The sequence below is a fragment of the Canis aureus genome, chromosome 21 (assembly GCF_053574225.1).
Source record: "Canis aureus isolate CA01 chromosome 21, VMU_Caureus_v.1.0, whole genome shotgun sequence".
NCBI classification, from domain to species: domain Eukaryota; kingdom Metazoa; phylum Chordata; class Mammalia; order Carnivora; family Canidae; genus Canis; species Canis aureus.
Window position 1 is genome coordinate 35,902,098 of NC_135631.1, and position 23,095 is coordinate 35,925,192.

General features: G+C 38.9%; 1 protein-coding gene across 1 annotated transcript in view; it reads right to left on the reverse strand.

Annotated features, from left to right (window-relative positions):
- CD36 (CD36 molecule (CD36 blood group)) overlaps positions 1–22,832 on the reverse strand; it is a 76,253-nt gene extending 53,421 nt beyond the window's left edge. Inside the window, exon 1 of the mRNA XM_077863865.1 lies at positions 22,640–22,832. The gene's annotated coding sequence lies outside the window, so the exon portion shown is untranslated. The remainder of the gene's footprint in view (positions 1–22,639) is intronic.
- Positions 22,833–23,095: the final 263 nt, after the last annotated feature.

Below are 23,095 nucleotides of genomic sequence, written 5' to 3' on the forward strand. Positions count from 1 at the left end.
ATTCCACTGTTAGCATGTTAAGCATATGCCTCTGAATTGTCCAGGTAAGAACTACAGAGACAGTGAAAATGCAAAGTGTGAGGGCTTCGTGCAGCAGGTTCAGTTTCTGCTTGCTTCTCCTCTGCTTCAGTGTGAAGCCAATCTGAGAGCTTTCACTTTATTTTGTAAAGAAGATCCGTAGCTCTCCCTGCTGTTGGTTATTGAAGGCTACCAAAATTTACTAAGATAACCCAATAACAGCATATGCTCAAATTGGCTAGGACAGGTTAGCAACACCTACCTGCAAGGAGCTCCCATTCTAAGGATGCAGCTCACACAGGATAATTCTAAGCGAAAATTCTAGGGTAGAAGACCACAAAGTTTCCTGGGCTCCCAGAACATGCACATTTTATCAGATATAAATAGCTGTGACTCTTCGTTCAAAGACCTTTCACCCACTTCTGTGTAGACACATTTCCTCTCTCTATTCATGACCTTTATACTGCAGAAACTGAAGGAATCTTAGGAATCAGCTGGTCCTGATCATTTAGCAGAAGAGGTTAGGGAGATCCAAAGAGCCAGAAATGCTTGTTCTACATTGTCCTAATGGTTTCCAAAAAGACAAAACAAAACACAAAAACAAAAACCAGCCTCAATCAGAATACTGCTTTTTCTCCTTATGTTTATATTTTCTCCATTTTTTTAACCTCTTTTTCACATATCTTCTTTCAGGTTCTGGCTTGATAATTTGCTAAGACACTGCTTTAATTTTGCGTGTATTTGTCATGATTCTTTGTTCTTCTTCAGCAATGCTAGTTAATTTAATATTCAGTTCCTAGATAATTAGGATACTTTGACTCCCATATGCTAGACCCTGTTACTAGAGTGAATTTGAAAAACTATTCTGGTTCCTGCTTTTTCGACTTGTCAAATTTTATTTAACTATTTAAAATTAAAAAAAATCATTTAAATTATTAAATATGAAAAAAACCATTTCTATTTAATTAATATATTCTATTTCTTCCTTTTCACACGAGACAATTTGGAAAGTTCTAGGAAAGAGTAAGAGAGAAGACAAATATTTTTAACATTATACCATGGGCCAGGCATTGTGCTAAATGCTTCCATGTGTCATTATTTGAGTCCACAAAAAATTCTATAATTAGGAATTGTTAGCCACATTTTTACCGAGGACACAACTAATACAGGGAAAACTAGGAACATTAGATAAATGCCGAGATTTTCAGTATTAGTATGAAATGGATGATCTTGGGTTTCTACATCCAAGTGACACATATGATCAAGATTAGTAGGAAGACATAAGGATATATGGTTACATACAAGCATTTCCTTGCCCAGATCTCAATCTTTGCTTTTTGTCAAAATAGAGGTCTCAGATGCAGATGCGTTTTGCTATGTTATTTTGAGGTTTTAGATTTTCATTACTTTTATAGAGAGATTACAGTCTTAAGGATGTGAATAAATTTGTCTTAATAAACTATTCCTCTTGGGACTGGATATTTCTGAGTCCCAGGGATTATGAAAGTAAATAAAATAAAACCTTATCTTCATGGATTGAGAGACAGACATGCAGAAAAATTATGATATTAGTACAATAGGTGGTTTAATAGAAGGTTTAGGGTGCAGAATAGAACCTACAGAATAAGGAGATTTCAGAATGAGAGATGCCAAGCTTCACAGAGGAACTCTTTCCAGCTTTTTCCGCAAGCATGAAGCAGACACCAGTTACCATGTATTGGCCAATACAGAGAAGGGCTAAAGGCAGAGGATGTTTCTCAATTTTAGAAAAAAAGAGCAATTTCTACCAGAAAGCTGGGGACTTCAATGAAGAAAATGTAAAATGTAGTTGTGGCAACATAAAAATGAACAAGATTAGAGGAAATTAATTTCCAAACAAGTGTCTGCTAAATTCAGGCATTGTTAGGTCAAAGTGTAGTTTTATCTTAAAATTCAAAAGCAATTTGCATTAAACTACCAAGAGTTATGACTTTGCATAAATGAGTCCAAGAAAGAACTAAAAATTCTGCTTCAAGGCACAAAAAAAATTTAATTAATGTTGGAAAAAAATCCACACTGGATGCATTTTGTGAACCTCTTTGGTTGTTTGGTATGGTCACAGATTATGAAAGGTCATTTAAACTTAGAAAATGAGAGTAAATATGTTGTTATAAAAACATACCAATTTGATTAAAAAATAATGAAGATGAAAAGTAAAGGTATATTTATGACTTTGGAAGTGCTTGAATCATTTCTAAATCTAAAACCAGTCAGGCTAAACATATCAAAATGTACATGCTTATGACATTATAGGTTTCTTTGTTGTATTAAGTAAATTTTAAGAAGATCTTAGTATATTTATATATCCCTTACTATGGATAAAACCTGTCATTTCTACCGTGAACGTTAGGTGTTAGAGAAAGCAGACATTCATATTCACGCCTTGGTAAACAAAAAACCTGAGGTTGTACAAATACTAATTCACAAAAGATAGAAACTTAAGGCATTCTTGTTTAAAAAATTAAATTAAATGCAAGGGTGAGGGGTGGAATTTGTTTTCATTTGAAAGCATGGAGAAAAAATATTCTTAAAGAAAAATTTCTCAGTTCTTCTATTTTTTCACCATAAAGCATTCTTAAAATATGGATAGCCTACCTTGCAGCAGTAGGTCAGAAACTTGGCTTTCTATAAGTACTGATTGGCCTCTAATATCCTCTATTCCTCTCATTTTAAAAGTCTTTTCCCAACCCCAGATTACTCATTTTAAAATCTACTCCTACAGGTGCCACCTAATATCATGCTTTCTGGTCATATTCCTTTCGAGGCTTTCCTAATCTTATAAGACACAGGCAATGCGAGGACAGGACACTCTGCACGCAATCCTCGTTCTGACCTCTGTCAGGCAGCTTATCCTGGAGTCTCTCCCTCTTTATTGCTCAACTGGATTAGGTAATAAAAAGCCAAGTCTTGCTTTATTCTATCAAATAGGTAACTCCCAAAGTCCCTGGAGGCAGGGACTGGATTCCTCTATCTCCAAACATCCCTGAGCTTCAATGTTTAAACTCACAAATAAGTGTGCAGATATATGGGTGAGCTCCTAGAATGAGACAACTGGGCAAATAATTATTTAAATCCAATTGTAAATACTGCCTAAATGGTACCTTGTACCTCTTCGTGCTTTAGGTTAAGTACAACCGAAGTTATGTTTGATGAGTAATTTCAAAAGTCATTGCACTTATCTCCAGAATCTGATTGCAGGGCAGGTTGATGTGGTCTTATCATGTACTGGTTGACTTTTTAAATAATCACATCATCATTATTATTTCTTGTAATGTCACATCATATTTTATTTGTGAAATGATCATTTCATTAGAAGCACATATTTTTTTGAAAAACCCAAATTGTGTCATGTTATACTAATGCTAACACAGAGGGTGTTTACTTTAGACCAAGAACTTTATATGGGTCTAAATGAATCTTTCTAACACTTAAGGTATTATCATTTCCCCAGTAGTACAAATGGCAAAAGTATCAAAGTGCTGAGAGGCAAAAGAACTGACGGGTTAAGTATGTGGCTCAAGGTCAAAGTGTGCTTGAACTCTGGTTGTTGTATCAACTGGAATGCTTTCGTCTGTAAGCAACAGAATGTACCAAAAAAAAAAAAAAAAAAAAAAAAAAAGTAGCTCAGAATACAGAAGAACACTGATGTATTTGTCAAATAATACCTACTAGGAAATAATTATCAGCTTCTGAAATGCTATATTTTGTCTAAAGCAGCCATTTTAAAACATTGTGCTGTTATATCATCTTGATAGCAGAGTTATTTGACCAAATCGTGCATGTGTGTGTGTGTGCGCGTATGCCATCAACTTAAAAGAGACCACAAAAATGCCACAGCATCTCCTGTCACCTAGAAGGGTACATATTTCTCTTTAAAGAGAGAAAATGACGGGATCCCTGGGTGGCGCAGCGGTTTAGCGCCTGCCTTTGGCCCAGGGCGCGATCCTGGAGACCCGGGATCGAATCCCACATAGGGCTCCCGGTGCATGGAGCCTGCTTCTCCCTCTGCCTGTGTCTCTGCCTCTCTCTCTCTCTGTGTGGCTATCATAAATAAATAAAAATCAAAAAAAAAAAAAAAAGAGAAAATGTTCCATGTTAAGGTTTCAAAATAAAATCAAAATCTAAAGTCAAAAATAAATAAATAAATAAATAAAGTAAAAGTCGAGTCCAAGTTTCCATCACTCCATGAAACAGAACTGTCCAGCCTGACAAAGAGAATGTGGAATACGAAGTTCACTCCTATGCATCCTGGTAACCTTGAGAGGGTTTTCCACTTGTCTTGGCAAGAGTGACCCGTCAAAGTTGGCAGCTTTGGGAATGACTGTTTATTACTGGAATGGAAGTGAGCTTCAGAGTCACAAACTCAGGTGTGCAAAGATGAAATTCTATTTTTCTACATTTTATTTTTTACTTCAAGCCCTCATTCTATCTGGTATAGCATACTTCACAGAGCCACTTTTAACAAACTTCCAATTTTTTTAAATACTCCTCAGTCATTTAGAGTTTAAACTCTCAATTATAGATTTCTCAGGAAGTGTTAGGTTCAGAGGAAGATGAGAACACAGATCATACCTCCTCTAAACTGGCGGCTGTGACTTTCCCTGGCCCTGAGCGCTTAGCAGATGATGGCTCTGGTTTTCTGTCTACTTATACAACCTTCTAGGGCTCTGAGCACAGTGTTAGGGTCCCAGGGTCTTCATGAATCTGCTTCTAAGCATATCTGCCTATACACCACACAGATCCCATGATACACCACTGCTCTGGGGCCGTGATGGACACGGTGTTTTCTGAGGCTGCTCTCGCTGAGCCACACCTCAGCGCTGAGATCCTCATACTCCCCTGAGGGGAGGGGAGAACGTTTGCCTTTAGGAATGTGTCTATGGCAAGACAGTAGCTCCCTGGATTCCTTCACATCTAAGCTCCTGTGTTCCCACCTCCATTCAAGCTTATTGCTCTTTTATCTACCTTGGGATAATGTTGAGAACAGGATTTCGGGTTGATCATAACTACTTTCCAGATCTTTATTAAAACTGATTAGTTGGGGTGACTGGGGCCTCAGTCCCTTCAGCGTCCCACTCTTGGTTTCAGCTCAGGTCATGATCTCAGGGTCATAAGATCAGGCCCATGTGGTGTTCCATGAGGCTCCACCCTTAGTGAAAAGTCTTCTTGAGATGCTGTCTCTCCCTCTCCACCCCTTCTCATTCATGCTTCCCCCCAAAAAAAATTTAAAAAGATATCCTGAATAGTCACGTGAAGACCATTTCTTGTCTCCACTTAAGGTCCTTCCCCAATTTGTAGCTTCCTGTTTTGTGGTTCAAAGAGAATGACCAGTGTAGGAGGGACAAAACTATGTGGATTAGTATGTCACAATCACATTTTATCCTATTAGAAAAACTGTAAAGATGAACGGTCACATGAAGTCCTGAGAATATATTCACAGAACTCTTAGATCCTTAATCTTCCTTAGAAGATTCATTGAATTCAAACAAGGAGAAGGAAATGAGATTCTCAGAAAATACAATTAGGTAATTATATGAAGCATTTAGTACTGTAACTGGTATGGTCAAAGAAAAGCACGTGAACAACCTGTGCCTGGTTCGACATATCCACAGGGAGATGGAAGTACATTTAGATCAGGTTATTGGAGACTTAAATGCCTGAGCAGAATCTGATGGAAAGGAATGAAGAAGGAAGAGATGAAGTACTATTAAGACTTTGGTTAAATGGTACATTGAATACATTTTCACTTGCACTCGAAATTTCTTTAAAATGAAAGTAATAGAGTTTATAAAAACAAAAATGCATGTGTTCAGCCTAAATATTTAGATGAGATAGACCAGAAACAAGTCAATATTTAGAAAGCAAACAAACTAATGATAATTGCTCAGCAGATCATAGAGGGTCATATTCTCAATATTTCTGCTGTGAACAGAAAGCCAGTAAGAAGCAAAAGGAATCTATTATATAATCCCAGACAGGGCCATGAACTGGAAGCACAGAGTACTATGGGAAGCAGGGTCTAACTTGGTTGAGTATCTTTAGAAGCCCTAAACCGTAGATCTTCCCTCCACATACTCCACTCAGCCTGCTGAAAGGTGGGGGTTGCTCCTCTTTGGCATATTGAGCCAGAGAATTCTGGGCTTAAGAACAGGAGACACAGTTCTGGGCAGGAGCGAGATGCATGCTGAAATAAGTTTAAATGAAATTCCACATATTGGGACACCTGGGTGGCTCAGTGTTGAGTGTGTGCCTTTGGCTCAGGGCACGATCCTGGGGTCCCAGGATTGACTCCCACATCAGGTTCCCTGCATGGAGACTGCTTCCTCCTCTGCCTCTGCCTCTCTCTCGCTCTGTGTCTCTCATGAATAAATAAAATATTAAAAAAAAAGAAATTCCACATACTGTTTCCTTTTCTGTTGCCATTTCCAGAATTCTAGCAAGCCAGAAATGACAGGGTTCTTTTCTGGGGGAACTGACTGGTGTCAGAGAAAACATGTTGATATAACTTCCTAGTGGAGATAAGCTGTGGGGGAAGAATATGATATGGTCAGGACCTTATCTGATTCCTCTAGTCTGATACTATCCAATAAAAGTATAATAGGAGCCTCATGGCTTATACACTTTTGAAATGTTCAGTAGCTACATTAAAAGCATAAATGGGTGATATTAATTTTAATATATCATTTATCCTAATATCATACATGCTATTATTCTAATCAATTATAATCTGTATATATATTAATATATATTACAATGTTATAATGCATTATTTATAATAATCAAGATAAAATTATTAATGAGATATTTTTATACAAAGTCTTAGAAATATGGTTTTTATTTTACTACTACAGCACATCTCAGTTTGGACTAATTATATTTCAAGTTCTCAATAGCCACCTATGAGTAGTGGCCACTCTCTTGGTCAACGAATCTCTAGAATGGGATTTGTATTTATTTGCCACAACTTCAATATAAATGGGCAATCACCATACATTTGAGGAATACCTCTGGCGTGCAGGATAGAATTTAAAACAGACAAGCAGACAATAAGGATAAATATAAAAAAAGGGAATACAAAGCACTAAATATTTTTTGTGATTAATGTCTTTAGGCAACTGAGGGAAGATACTCCATCCTGAGACTAGTGAAACAGAAAATCATAAATCATAGAAAGGGAAATAAAACGTAGCAATCTGGAAAAATGAAGTGATGGTTACAGAAATAACACAGTAAGTGGAGCAGTTGGACTATGAGCCTCACAGCATTAGCGTCCAGAGGAGCCACAATAGCACCATCACAGTAGGAGAACAGATCCGACATTCACATGAAGGCATTTCCAGGGAAAGCAAAATAAAACCAGAAACAAAATGAAGAAATAAGGATAGAATGCATGAGTATTTTCCAGAATTGTAGTTTGTAAGTCTCCAGAGTACAAGAAGTCACCCAGCTATAGTGTAGTGGATTACCGGGGCCACAGGTGGGGTCCTACCTGTCCGGAGGTTGCAGAGTGTCAAGAATAAACAGAAGTTCTTACAAACCTCTGGTGGGCTTGGGAGTAATGTCACACACACTGGGAATTTAGAAGTCATATGAGCAATCTCATCAAAAATTTGAGGGGAAATTATTTCCAACTGTAAATTCTATATGTAAACATGCTTTGAGGAATGAGGATAAAGACATCTTAATGTCTGTCAGTTTCCAAGTTTTACCTGTCTTTTACCCTTTCCTAAGGAGCTCAAGAACTCCCAGCACAGAAGCTCCACCAAAGCAAGGAAGTAAACCAAAGAACCACAAGACTGAGGATTGAAGAAATAGCTGGTCTGACAACTGAGAGACAAAGGGAAGTTCCACACAGAAATTTAAAGGAAGCTTCAATTCCAAGAACTAGGTCACAGGCCTGGAAGAGGTGTGGGGGAATGGGAGGTGGGAGTTAATATTAGATCAGGGAAACTATAGAGGAGTTAAGGAGACAGTTATCATCACCAGGAAAAGAGGTAAAGAAAAATTTTGCCAGAAAGCATTCATTCCAAACTTGTGGCTCTACTTTTCAGAAAATTTATAATATGAATGCAAATAATCAATAAATATTAAAAAAGGAACCACACTGATTGGGTTGGAAGAATGTATGTGGAGGTAGTGGGTGAAGTGTAGGGAGGGTTCTGTGAGATCCTCCTCCTCCACAAGAGCAAATCAAAGGCTAATGTGTAAAACACATTTTTTTTTTTTAATCAAGGAATGACACTATAAGTATGTTATCTAGAAAATGTTCAAGGTCTTTTTCTCCCTAGAAGAGACACGGGGAATAGGAGATAGGGAAACTAGGGCAATTGTCTTTTTTTTTTTTCTTTAGGTGCTAAAATTCTATTTGACTTTTTCCAATCACATTTATTTGATAATCCAATATGTTTTTTTTTTAATTTTTATTTATTGATGATAGTCACACAGAGAGAGAGAGAGAGAGGCAGAGACACAGGCAGAAGGAGAAGCAGGCTCCATGCACCGGGAGCCCGACGTGGGATTCGATCCCCGGTCTCCAGGATCGCGCCCTGGGCCAAAGGCAGGCGCTAAACCGCTGCGCCACCCAGGGATCCCCTGATAATCCAATATGTTTTAAAACAATATTATATTTGAATTGAGCTGCCCACAGTAACTTCTTACCAATCCTTACTTTTTTTTTTCCCTACCTTGTGTCTCTTACCTTCACTCTCTTGGTTCTTCTGGGTCTTCATTTTCTTAAGAATTTCACAGGAAAATTCTCTTCTCAGAAAACTGCCTTACTTTCTACTCTACTGAAAAGATATTGAGGCCATCTGATATAGTCTCGACATCTATATAAAAATAGAGTACCTGCTTCACACAGGTACTATAATTCCTCACCTGGAATCCTTAGCTCTTGTGAAGGTATTTTTATGGGTCTGTAATTGTTCAGATTGATGTTTCTGGGACAGAATTGGTGCTAGAAGTCTCTAAAAATTGCTTTCTTGCTAACATCATTCCTATTTGGTCTAAACATTTTATTGAAGTCTTTATAAGATGCTATATAATTCTGTAGATCAACACACCAAAATTTACCTCTGTTTTTGGAATTTGACCAAGATGTTATAGCCTGTCACTTACCAGTTCCCAGCCACCTATCCTGTAAATCTAGAACACTTTCCCCTGTTGAGATTACCTTCATCTGTCAGTAGTTGTAGGAACATACTTGGGAAACTATAGTGTAATTATATTTACAAGAGGAAGGAAATGGATGTATAGATTCGGATAATGGATGATCAAGTCAACTTAGACTGGAAGATTCTTTATAGATCACCTCTGTACAACTCTACACCTCTATACAACTTCCTTATTTTAGTTAAGAAGCAGAGAAAGGACCTTAAAATTTATTTTCTCAATGTCACAGAGAATATGAGAACAAGGACCAAAGTTCACATCTTCTAATTCTGAGCCTGAAAGGAATATTAAAAATCACTTAATCTAAATGATTTCTCAGATGAGGAAACAGAGCTCCATTTTTTTTTTTTTTGTATAGTCTGGCTTTTAAAATCATAACCGTAAAAATAATTGTACACCCATTTTACAGATGGGGAACTGAAATACTGAGAGATTGCATAATTTATTCAAGGCCACGTACACATACATCACACTTGAATTCAGATCTATTTAATGCTACATAGCCTATAATTTTTACACTTGGGAACTGCTATTGGGAACAACTCCAAGAATTTTCATAAGGCTTTCCTCCTAAGCTTTTTTTTGGAGAAATTATAAAGGGTAGAAGAAGTAAAGAAAGTTCCAAGTTTTAGATTAAAAGGGAAGAAAGGTGTTAGGGAACTCATTTACTCATATATTCATTTAAACACTTAACTGACTATATCCAGACTTCGAGCTTCAAGCTGGGAAACAAAGATGAATAAAAATATGGTCTTTAACAGCTTGTGGTTTTGTTGAGAGGAGACACACTATACATTAATGCAAGGGCTTCAGTGGATAGGTAGACATTTTCTAATCACATAAGAGGGAGAAAAGTCAGGACAGACAAAACAGGGTGTGTAAATTTACAGTCAGAAGGGAATGATGTGTTTGGAAAGCCACAAAATCATTTTTCAGGGAAGGAGCCAAAAGTGAGGAAAATGGGTGGAAACCAGATTTTGAAGCCTCTTGCCTAATTCTAAGAAACTTTCATTTTATTCTGTAAGCAGAAGAGGATCATTAAGTAACTAAGTAGGGGAAATGACAGGATAAGAGTTTTCACTTATAAGGGTCATATGAAAAGCACTCAGTCGGGATAGAAGACTAATGATACCAGCAAGACAGGAGGCTCTAAACCCAAACTGGTATTCAACCTACTATGAAGAGGATGGAGTCATTCCAGGTGGAATCTGGAGTAGGGGGCAGCAGTTATGGTGGCAGCCATGGCAAGGGGGGCTGTCAAACTGAGAAGCTAGGCCCCCGCGTCCTCATGAGTGGGAGAGATACCCCTAGCAGCAGAGGTCGGAAGAGGAGAAGTAATGAAAGCCAGGTGAGAGCTGAACCAACAGCCCCAGTAAAAGCAGAGACAAAAAACACTAAAGCCCAAAGGAACCTAGGACTTCTCTTGGCTCTGGTTGAAGCTCCAACTACAGTATAATGCAAACAGGTGACAAAGCAGGTAACAAGGGCCCTCGTGACCTTCAGCTCTGTTAGGGAGCACTGAATCTCCTAATTTCTCATTTTTCCCCACTTCCCATTCCACGCTGCAATTTGGCTCACAAGGTAGTGCAGAATCGGGGTAGCATGTCAGCATCATGGGAGTCAGGGAATAGATGCAGGGGATGAGGTTGCGGAGCAAAGGTCAAGAGAGAGAGGGCTCTATTGCAAAGTCCTCAGACCAGGAAGTAGGAGACATTGATCATTTGCTCTACTTAGTCCAGGGTCAGTAACTTAGAGAAGGACTTTGTCAGGAATAAGCAATAAGTAAAAAAGATTATATGAACCTGCTTTCTTTGGTCCACATACGTACAATTTGTCTTGTTTGGCCAGTGGGTACCTAAAACATAAATGCATTAGGACAGTTTAAAGAGGCATAGGATAAAGAAAGAAAGAGAATCAAAGCCAGTGGAAAACAAGAAGACTCCCCAAGAAATAATCTGGGTAGTTTTTGCAGTGAAAACCAAACACCTCTATTTGCCTCTGAGGCTGATATGCTCTGGAGAAAAAAGGATTAGATAAAAGCAAGAGGAGAAAGTTGCCATTTTATTTTGGCATCAGTCCTAACAACTGTTTTAAGAGTACCTATGATGGGGGCGCCTGGGTGGCTCAGTGGTTGAACATCTCTATGGTATGTGAAGAGTACAGGAATGCTTCAGGTAAAAAAATGGGCCCTCATCCTTTTTTAGTTCCATTTAAAGTGGGTAGCTCTTGCTAAACTGAGCACACAAAACTACTTTGACCCTTACCAAAGGCAGTAATTAATGTTTATCTAGAGCCAACTTCTGGACAGTAATACTAAAGAATAGGTACATCCACAAGTACATTTATGTAAATTTGACCCTGCATAAAATAGAGAAGAATGATCCTCAAGAATACTAACTTCCCAAGTAACTAGTGGATATTTTTTATATCTAGTGGTATTATTTCCTTTCATTGCTATTAACAAGGAATCAAGTCAGTTACCAGGATCTTGCTGTAACTATTGTACTATTCAGATTTCGGGATCCCAAGTGTCGCCATTGGTTGTACAAGACTTGAATAAGCCCACATCACCTAGGCTCATGACAGACATCTGTAATCTTTAAGAAGACATAAGCCTGTTGTTTAATTAGTAGTCAGATGTTTAACTGGAATTTTAACTTCTCAATTTTAGTCTCCCATTCAGTAAATTATTATTCCTGGCTCACACAAAACAAAGCTACATGTTTCACTTGAAAACAGGAAAGATGAAACAGGATCCTGCAAAAGGGGAGATCTTAAGGAGAAAGTAAAAAATGCACATCTTTCTTTGTTTAGATGATATCCGCAAAAGTAACTACAGGGCAAACTCTATAAAGTTCAATGAAAATAGCTTCTATTTATTAACAAGATAGTACGATAAATAAAGCAGAGTAAAAACAAATCTCTGTTTACTTTGTGTTGCCTTCATTCTATTTTAAAACAAATTGAAAAAAATCAAAAGATGGAGAAACTTAATCTTTCACATCTGACTGGAACCTTGGATTTTAAAGGCGGCCTATGTTTAAAAAGTATACATATAAAAAGTGGTATATTTAACAATATGCCAAGTGTCTTAATTATTGCATTGTGGAAAGGTATTTTTATCATGTGTGACCTATGGATTCAAGCTTAATTTGTAGCCTTATCACATCTTCTCCTCACCACCTATCCCATCCCAATCCACATCACCTCCTCTACAGACTTATAAAAAATTCTAAAGTTAATTACAAGCCTGGGGCACTTGTCAATGTTTCTAATCATTTTATATCCACACATTACTAAAATGTTGAATATTATTCAATTGTGAACCTGAATCACTTACTAGATGTTCTTTTATGCAAAACTTATGATAGTCTTATGTAAAAGAAAAAGATTATCCCATTTATTTTAGGAGGCACCTAGAATATCTAAGTGGAAATTTGGCATATTTATTTTTAACCACATTTATTTAACTTTGACTTAGATCAATTTTCAGAAATACTTTGATTTATAGTAATTCTCAATTCCAAGATTCTGTGATCTCTGATTAATTGAACCCTTTCCCTATGTAGTAAGTGGAAAGACTCTCTTAACTTCTCCACAGGTAAATTTCACTAAGTGAAATTAAGATTTCATTCCATTTATGTCATACTCTCAATGGTATATATTTTTCATTTATATAACAAACTTGTTTTTATCCTGTAAAGGCAAAGAAATAAATCAATTCCCTAAACCAGTACACATTATAGCTATACACAGATTGACCTTCTGAGGTTCTTACTGACCATCAAAATGCTAGCATAAAATAAATGAAGTTTTGTATTACGATACTCAGTGCATTGGCCATACCTTAGGGCTTGGGGAGAAAATTACAAAGAGACTTTGTTAGAATCTTACCACCAAAATCGTGGAAAGTGGATTTTATAGAAGTAGGTTTCATTACTGAAGTAATAAAGAATTTTGTCATGAGAAAGAGAAAACAGCCCCTGATGGCCAGGACCTGGCCTGCTGCTATCTGGTAGGTCTTGTTGTTTCTGGACACTGGCCTCCTACTCACAGACAGGCCTTCGGATCCTCTTGTCAAACATGAACAATTTCACAGGGTATCAACTTTAGACAAGGCCACTCTATGATCACGGCGGGTCACAACAAAAACAAAACGCTCTGTAATTGTGTCCAAACATAGACCAATTATGAACATTGTCTAAGCTAACATACTACCCCCTTTCCCAGCTAAAATGGGTCTCTGGCTTCTTTGCCACTTGCAGCCTTAGCCATCTCATCTTCCTCCTCCTAGGTAAGATCAGACACGCGGTTGTAAAGTTACCCTGCTTCCTGACAACATCCAATTCAAAACAAAGCTGCTTTCTTAACCTCTCCCTCCTGCCCTGCCACCCAATCGCCCAAAGTCCAGATTCTTTAAGAGATTCTAACATCTTGAGTCACTCTTGGTTGCCTGAAGTATACTTTGCCCTCCTTGCAGTGAGTTATCAACTCAGCTTGTTCAACTGCAGGTGTGCTCCTACTGGTCTTGGGCTAAAGAGCATTAACAATTATGAAGCAGCTCAAAAGCTTGGCTCTGCAGGCCAGTATCATCAGGAGGCTCTGATATATTTGGTACCACAGTCTCCCAGAATGTTATAGAAGACTAAATGGGACTTGAGGGAAGGAGAATGAGAAGATGCCATAGTGGCTGAGGAACAGGAGAGGTGGTTAGGGTCATGCAAAATGGCATTAAACAAAGATTTTGAGGTCAGAGCAGCTGTATCAAATATAGAACAAAAGAATATGCGAAGATGAGGACCAGAAGCCAGGGCACAGGGAGGACCGACATATCAAGAGCTGAAGGACACTGAAACACTGTGAAGAGCTTTATAGTCCTGCTTCAAGAGAAGTTAAGGGAATATGTTAACTCTTTTTGACCAAAACCCCACTAAGGGAAGGACTCTCTGCCACTGCATTGAAGATACAAGTCTAACATCCACAAAACATAGCAATAGCACATATAGTTAGAGAACTAATGACCCTCCCAGTAAAGGGCTATCAAGATACTAGTAGGTTGATTTTAAACAACTTAAAAGGGATTAAATTTTACTGGTAATCAGTAAGGGGGGGAAGTACAAGGTGTGAGTGTAGATTAAGAAAACAGTAAGAGAAACTATGATGATGGGGATGATGAAGCAATATAACAATAGATTTCTTCAAAACAGGCATTATGAGAACCGAGTTAAATATTTTTGGTTATTCACATACACACCATCTTTTTGAGAACTACTGCACTAAATCTGGTCTGATTTAAGCAGCTCTTAAAACTGAGTGCTCGGAGATAATAGTTTCCAACACTCACTTGCCAGTCCTTGTTTTTCAAAAGAAGGAAAGTTTAAAACTAGAGCAGCAGACTGACTTTGGCTCACCCATCAGAGTGTTGTCCTTCCCTAATCTTGTCTTGCCCTTAACCCTTTGCCTACATAGCAAGCACCTGTTAGGCGGTCATGCCTGCAACCTGAACCAAGTCCTGATCAGGCTCCCTTCACTACCATATCACAACCCAGAAGATATGCAAATCCTTGCTCCAGGCTTTTTGCAATTATTTTTCCAGGTTCCAATACTGGATCATTTCCTTATCAAACTCTTCCTCATTCTTGAAAATCCAGATTACTTATGAAGCTGCTTTGCTATCGTAGTCTGAATCATTAACTTTGTTTTTCACTTACTTGGACTTTTATTTCTCCAGTGACACTGGCAAAAGTTTCTGTAGCCTTTGCAGGAGGAAAATAAGTTTCTTAGGTATTCTTAGTCTGGATTTATAATTGGGATAAAATAGGAGAATGAACAAAATAAAAACCTGGTGTTTCCCCTCAAGGAACTCACAGCATGGCTGGGAAGATAAATTTGTAAATAGACAATTAGGATACATTGTGACCACCACACCCAGACTAGAGAAGAATGGTGCTGAAGGGAAGGGTGATGAAGGACATTGTGGTGGAAGAAGCGTTATCTTACTAGAGAGTTCTACAATACAGGTCTAGGTAAAGAAAGTGGGAGAGAGTGAAGGGATGAAACACATTCCCCCTTAAAAAAAATTTCTCTCTCTCTCTCTCTCTCTCTCTCTCTATATATATATATATATATATATTTGAGTGGTTCTGTTAAGCCATGGACTCTTGAGTTCAGCTCAGGTCGTGATCTCAGGGTCATGAGATCAAGTCTCCCTCTCCTTCTGCTCCTTGCCCCATGCTTTCCCTTTCTCTCTAAAATAATAAATAAATCTTAAAACACACACACACACACACACACACACACTGAGGAAATACAGCTATTTCGAGAAGGCTTTGGTACAATGTCTGAGCTTTGGAAAGACAAGACAGGACGCTAGAGAAAGGTACAAATGACCACATGAAGCCCTCATGCCACCCATGCAAGACTGAGGTGTGTGCCCCAATCCCTAGGAATTCATTCTCTCAGGAATTTCTCTTGAGAGAAGTATAGAGCTACTCAAGTATTTTAGGGAAGGAGGATGTAATAAAATTTAGGTTTAGGAATATGGCTTTGGCACTCTTGGAGAATAGATTGGACAGAAAGTCAGAGGAGATCTTCTGAAATAACCCAGGCAGACAGTTAGATGTTCTGAACTTATTAAGATAGTGGCTGTGGGAAGGAAGAAGGTCAGATTTCAGAAATATTTAGTGGAGATGGGGAGATATTTAGGAGGTGGCAGGAATAACTAAGCCTTGGTGAACAATTAGCTAGGTAAAGGCAAGAGAAAAAAAGAAATCAAGAACAAGCCCTACGTTTCAGGCTGTAGTAACAAGAATAAAGAAAAGGATGGAAAGGAAATAATAGGACTAGATGTGGGTGTGGAAGGAGGTTAGGTGTATGCCCTTTTCACTTAACCAGCTGCAAGGTCCTGGGCCAGTTTCTTAATCTCTCTGTTTACTCATTCTTAAAATGAGGATAACACTACCCATGTCTAAATTATGGTGAGAAATAACAATAGCTAATCCTTCTAAGCCCTTACCACGTACAAGGCACTTGTGTAAGTGTCTTACATGCAGTAACCCGCTTACTTTGAACAATTGGTTTATGAGGTAGGTACTCTTATTGTTCCCACTTTGAGGAGAAAGAAGAAACACAAAGAAGTTTTGCTAGCTGAGCCAGGGTCATGGAACTGGCAAGAGGCAGATCCAAATCTCAAACCTTTTCCATCTGACTACAGAGAGGGGGTTTCAACCGATAGTTTACAATGCCTCTCATTAAATACTAATCATTTTATATAATTATCATCAGAGTGGTTATAATTTCTGGTTTCACCGACAAGACAGAATTACCCACTGAGCCTATCCACTTGTCTAAGAAGTATTTGCAGAGTATTTGTAAGTACATAGTTTACTAAGCGCTCGGAGAGACTCGAGCATAGTAAGCGACAGACCTATCTTGGGGCTGCTTTCAGTTTAGTTCTGAATGTCAAATGCACATCATGAAACAGAACACGAGATTATGCTTTTAAAGGGTCAGATGCCTTCAACGTAAGACAGAAAACATTCACATGGAGACCCTGAGCAGCAGGCACTAGGGCCGTGGCATGTAGATTCGGGTCCTCTTCGACACATTGGTCAAACGATCAAGACTGAGAAGGTCACTTAGGAGGTGTTGACAGGGACCTTAGGAAAAACCCACCGACAAAGGTTCAGGGGACTGACACCCCAGTGTCCAGGCAACGGCATAAAAAGCCCATTTAACTTCTGTGGGTCTCGGAGTCCTCACTTGTAAAATTGGTCGATCTTGGCTTGAGACGATGCTAAGAACTCTTCCCACTTCTAATGTTTGCAGCTTTTGCTGTGAACAAATGTGAACGTTGCGAGAGCTGCCGAAAGTCGACTTCAGCTTTCACCCCTAGAGAAAAGGCCCAGCCTCATAGCTGTTGCTCTGCCATGGTAAATCATTAGTAAGTAGTTTTCTTTTCACAAAAGACCATTCAGCTCGTTTCAGTTGCTTTTATTTATTCTACAGGATGTCAGCCTCAGAAATGTTCTTGCGGTTACTATGTACAGAAGTTCTGTGGGGGAGAGTTTAGAGACAAACAAACAAAGTGGCATCTCTGTTACTCAAGAGGAATATCAATGGGGGGCAGAAGATGATGGGCAGAAGCATAGTAAGCTGCTGCAGTTTGCCCCTTAATACCAGGACGTCCCTGCTTCTCGCCTAATCTTTTCCTCCCTTCACCTGGTAAAACAGAAGACATCACTGAGTTATTGTGACAGGAGTGCAGTAGAAGGACAATGACATAAGGAGTACAATACCTGGAGGTTGGGCAAACCAAAGGAAGAAACCGGTGAGAGGCTCTCAGTGAGGTCACCAAGATATGCTGACCACGGGGTTGAGAGACCACAGATGATGACCATGCTTCCACCGCCAGCTGGTCGCTCCCTCCACCCCCAGGGAGGCTTTGGGGGTTCTGTGTGGCCAGGCCAGCCAACAGCAGCTACTATACTTGCTGTGGCTTCCCATGAAGTATGTGAGAAGCAGAGACATCATAATCTGTACCTGGGGCCGGGGTAGCAAACCTGAAGACGACCCCTGGGCCCTGAGTAGACGGACAGAACTAAGAGGTTTTCTCTAGCTTTTTCCAAAACGTGGCACAAGTAGTAAAGCCATCTCAGACACTGAGTGCAGAAGTAAGCACATCTCAGCTTTGCACGCCCACGGCAGAGCCAGGGAAGGGAGATGAAGAAATCAGTGGGATTAGGAGAAATAAAGGAGCTTCATGGACTTGACCCATCAGATCATCATCGGTGTGAGCTTACACACTTAGTGTCGTGTGAATTAGACAATATTTGTGTATTACATTCCATAATTACATTTGTAATACATGATCTGCCCTGCATTACAAAATAACAACCAAAACAAAAACCCAGTCATGCTGGGAAGGGCCGGCGGGTGGTGCGCACACCCTATGCAACGACCTTCCTAAGGATGTCGCACACAAAGCATTGCACAGATCTATCACTTTATGGTAGGGGTTTATATTAGTTTGGAGATCTTTTAAAAGAGCACTCTGCCTAAGAGATGCATTTAAGTGATGAAAACTTTTTGAAATTTTAGTCAGAGCACTTAGTGGAAGGTGAATGCTCTGGGTTAGAAAACATTTAGACATCAGAAGTTTGGATAAATGAGTAAGACCGAGCTATTGAGCACTTACTATGTGTCAGGCCCTGGGCAGTGCTGATGCTCAGGTACAAATGACCCCTGCCTTCAGGGAGCTCACAGCCCAGCCAAAGGGCCGACCCAAGGGAGTGGGAAGGTCTGTGAGCAGTGCCCTTATCACCATCCAGGACACTTATCACCATCCAGGACACTTATCACCATCCAGGACACTTATCACAGCCTGTGTCCTCCATGGTAATTGCCTGTCCACGTGGCTGCCTAGGTCTAACTTTGACCAAGAGGCTCTTTTAAGATGTTATTTATTTATTCATGAGAGACACACAGAGAGAGGCAGAGACACGGGCAGAGGGAGAAGCAGGCTCCCGGCGGGGACCCAATGGGGGACTTGATCCCAGGACACCAGGGTCACGCTCTGAGTCAGAGGCAGACACTTAACCACTGAGCCACCCAGGTGCCCCCTGACCAAGAAGATCTTAAATGAATGAGGATCCTAGAAACTAGCAGTTTCCATAGAAACTAGACGTCTTTCCCTTCCCCACCAGGAGAGCGAGCTACAATTTAGATTAGTATTTATTCCCCACTTCAAACTAAACAGTTCAACACAAAGTAATCTTAAGGAGCTATTAAGCGCAGTTTAGAGTGTGTACCCCTTTGTGTTGCCGTATTCTGGAGGAGTTTCTGTGTGTTCTGTTAACACTTTAAGAATGGCTGGCTTATTTGTAGGGGCAGGAAGCAACTCTGCCCCGCATCTCCCTTCTGGTTCTGTAAAGGGAACAGCCCCCCATCCAGCACATCTTCTTCAGGGCATAGATGGTCCATTACAGGGTCAGTTTGTGGGCACCCATGGGGAATAAATACTATTCCCATGATCAGTGGGATTAGTATTTAAATCAAAACCCATGATTTTGTCCACAAAATCATCCCATGGCTCTATCATTTACAAAGTTTTTTTTTCTAAAAAAAAAAACAAAACAAAACAAAACAAAACAAACAAAAAAAACACTTTCATCAAAAGATTTCATTCCATATAAACAAAATGTAGAAGCACCACCTGGGGGTGTGGGGAGAACAAGCACCTGAAAAAAAGATCCTGGATCTGTAGAACTCTCTAGCACAACATTATTAGCCACGTTCACCAGAGCCTACAACGTGTCTGACACATAGTAAATGCTCACATAAAGATTTTAACAAATGCATCAGGGAATAACTGACTCTGAAAAATAGTTGATTCCATCAGGTTTGCTGTTGTAGGGCTCACCCTTAGAGTCAGAATAACTGCCGCTCCGCTCACTTAACTACAAATTTAGGCCTGTTCTAAAAAGATACCACCGTGTTTAGGGTCTATGCTGTGGGGCCACTGCAGTGAATAAATGACCTATTATTACTTCACTTCGAAAACTTCTTACATTGCAGCTCAAGAAGGACACTTTAACTGGCCTCTGTGACATTTCAAATAGAAGAATAAGGAAATTCCAAAATAGGACAACATGAGTCTCCACGCGACTCTCGATTGGACCAGGTTCTTAATTTTTTTGAACTATGACACGACCGCTACTATGCTTTTTGATTTCCTAAAAATTAAAGTGGGAGAACCATAACATTTATATTTGGAAGATTTTAAGGAGAAAAACAACATTAAGCGATGAAGCTAATAGCTTTTTGTTTTGTCTTTTTAAAGCATCACTTTTATTCCACGTTTAAACTTCGGAAGCACTGAAGGAAGAACAATGCTTTTCTATTTGGGGACACTCTGGACTGCTTAGTGAATGGAGCCAAGCTATTGGCTATGCCCCTCAATAATGCTCGCCAATTTCCTGTCATTTCCTCTTTCAGATAATAGTGTTTGTGTGACAAAGGTCTCTGGGTCGATTTCAAAACATTTTCAATAATTTAACAATGGACCACCAAGCACCTCCTATAAAGTGTTACTCAATTTCCACACAGCTAAATTGGTCAGAAGACACAGATCAGAATGCACCTTACCAATCTTCACAAAGAAATGGCTAGAAAGTTCACTGGGAAACCAGGGGCGGCTGACTCATTGCCTTTTGTGAAAGAAGAAAGTATTTAGTGGCTGAATGTATTTCTGCACTTTGCTACAATACAGCAAAGAGTAAAACCAATTATTTACAAATCTATGTGTTTTTTTTTTTTAATATTCTCTGTGCACTTAGGCTAGTTTTAGACTGTTTCCTTTCTCCTGATGAACAGTTCATTATTTGTGATGGAGAGAATCACTATTAACGCAGCATAACTTAGGATTCCAGGAATCGGGTGAAAAAACAGGGTCGCTTCACCTGCAGTACCTCCCCCTTCCTCACTCCAGGCCACTTCTTTTAGGCTGCGGTCAAGTGGTGAAGCACTTTGCAGTCTTTCATCCAAAGAGCAATCAAAAACATAGACAATGGACCAATAAAATATATCTTCCTTTTTGTTCATTTTAAGGCATTTTTTAAAATTTCCGAATCCTATGAAGCTTAGTTTATAAATACTAGGAATATTAAATTCCTTAGTGAATAATCTAAACTAGCCATTTGTGCTAAAAGCAAAATTAGCCATAGTCACAGTAACATCAATAGATTATTATGTATTTCTTCACCCTAAGAAAAACACATTATTTCATTTAATTGGGCTACTCTGCAGGCTTATATAGTCTCTACCACTGATTTGTTAACCATGCTAAAGCCCCTCTTTTTTTTCTTTTTTCTTTCTTTCTTTTTTTTTTTTTTTTTTGCTGGCCAGTGACTCTTCAGAGTTCAGGAGCTTACCTTTTCCCAGGTGAAAACTGTTTTATTATCCTCAGGTGTTTGCTTTCTTTCTTAAACCCTCAGAGCAGTTAGCTGCAAAGTTGTCATTGTCCTTTACAAAAGGATCTGATTCCAAATAATTAGTGTTTGTGTTGTACATCATTTGAAAATATTTCTCCTCTTTTCCTTGCCAGGATTACAGGAGTCTCATGTATTGCCCTACAAATCCCACTTCCATTACTTAGTCAGGTGTACCTGAGAACAGGACAGGTTGCCTATTTCTCTTCATGTGATCCAGGTCCCACCTGAGCTGTGGGTTCTCACACGCGGAATGAACAATCTAACACTTCTGTAAGCATCAGTTCAGAATGCTATCCCCAGAATTCAGCACAGCTCCAAGCCACCATTTCTCCAAAGAATAAAAGGGAATGATCTTTAAAGGTAAAGAATTGTACCCAATTCTTTTCAAGACTTATAAGTTAACATGCGGAGGGGGGGCGGTGATTTTTAAATCAGAATCTGGTTTGATCTCTAAGTAGGTCCTTAGGTTTCCGTTCTGCTTAAGTCACTCCTCTATCATTCTTCAGTGTCTTCTGACCTGATACAGCCACGCTACAAAACACCCCAAGTAACAAAGTTTTGCTATGGGACAAAACCTCCTCCTTCCAAAGTAAGATATCTGGTGCCCACAGTCAGTGCAATTTAAATGATCTCTCGGGATCAATAAGTATACATATGGAAAGATTTTTTTTCCTTCTAAATCAGTTTGTAAGAGGATCGGGTCTTTTAAATTATTTCTTAAATAAACTTGTTAGTCTTGACAACGTGCCAAAAAAACATTTTCAGAGTCCCATGAACAAAGGTCATTCAGCTTCTAGTCTCATTTAAAAAAAAAAAAAAGTTTTCGGTTTGGAAGAGAAAAATTTAATTGGTCAGATTTTTAGAGTGTCCTTTTCAAAAGAATATTTTTTTTAAAGCCTGGAAGAAGGCACACAGAAACTTAAATAAGATAACTCAGACACTGAGGGGGGGCACTTGATAGGATGAGCACTGGGTGTTATTCTATATGTTGGCAAATTGAACACCAATAAAAAATAAATTTATTTAAAAAAAGATAACTCAGACTAGATTGGGACAAGTCATATTAACTTAGAGAGCCTGAAGGAATAAGATATCCAGTAAAATTATACTTTTTGAAATGAGGAATTTACATTTTCTCATACTTTCTAAGTCAAAGCCACGAAAATGTGTAAATGGAAATTTCATAAGATGAATTTGGAGACTAGTGGAGATGTTAAATTTAAGTGTCAAGCATCTTTTTCTTCATCTATTTAGTTGAAAGCTTACAAATGTTAGAAGAAGCATCATAGACTAAATTATCACAACAGATAGTATTATCTTCCCAAAGAGTTAAAAATAATTATTAATATTTACTAGATGATAGCCCATCAACAACAAAGACCCTTATAGCCACACCCCTAAACAAAAATCGTTTTGCTCACCAATTTCTGGAGGAGCTTGCTTGCCTAGATGTGGGATCTGAAGTCTGGCTGCAGAGAGACTGTTGTAGGAGGAGACACAGAAAATAAACACATGATTTCCACAGCACAGCAGCTGAGAACTCAAAAATGAGGCACGGGGTCTTGACCATTCATCTGTCTTTAAGGTTATCCTGACATCTGAAAGCCATTGACGTCCTGAGCCTTCCAGCACTCCAGGCGCATGCCTAATACAAGATAAATATAGATCCCTGACACCTGAGCCAGATGGAATGGAAGTTAACTTGAAAAAAATCTCATTCATTTTGTGCCTCAGTTGAGGAAAATAAAACCTTTAATCCTTTTCCTGTTAAAACCTTTAATGCCTCTTAAAAAGTTTCTGTGCTTATGAAACATGAAATTTGAAATGATCACTATTAATCTATTTGCTTCTCTCCATAATTACCATTTGTTGTGACA